Source organism: Buceros rhinoceros, unplaced genomic scaffold (assembly GCF_000710305.1).
Source record: "Buceros rhinoceros silvestris isolate BGI_N320 unplaced genomic scaffold, ASM71030v1 scaffold24330, whole genome shotgun sequence".
Taxonomy (NCBI): domain Eukaryota; kingdom Metazoa; phylum Chordata; class Aves; order Bucerotiformes; family Bucerotidae; genus Buceros; species Buceros rhinoceros.
In genome coordinates, this window is record NW_010391668.1 from 42,427 (window position 1) to 43,049 (window position 623).

Sequence of the window (623 nt, forward strand, 5' to 3'; positions counted from 1 at the left end):
CTAGCTGCTTTATCACCAGTTCAAAACTTTAGCTGCCACACCAGAAGCATGAATACAAATTTAGAGAAGAAAAAAAATCACTACCATTGGGAAGGAACTCTTTAGTTGTGCCTTTGACAGAAACACCAAATTAAAAACCATTTAGCCATCTCTTAGCAAGGCACCTACCAACATTACTGAAAATCATACTTTAAGTATATGAATTGATTAAAACCATGAAACAAATGGATCTGCTCACACAGGACCGCCCCTTTTCTATTACTTATGTGTTAAACTGTGCTGACAGATCCATTGCTTCTGTGTTTACTAAGGGTAAGAGTAACAAGCTAGGCAATCCTCGCTCTTTCAATGAGCTACAAAAGCTCCTAACTTCTGTTTAAAACTGTCACAGTATGAAGTAGAAAAGCACAGCAAGAAAATGATCTGGTTAGAAAATGATACTCACTTCCTCAGTATTCTAAAGACCATAGGTTAAGGCAGCATTTTATCACGCCACAATTATAAAACGATGACACAAAAATCTTACATCTCTCTTCGCTTTGTTCCTTTTCCTGGGCACTGCTAAGCTCCACTACGGGGAGCAGGGCCTGCACTGAAAGCCTGAAGGCAGCCGCCCGGGCCCG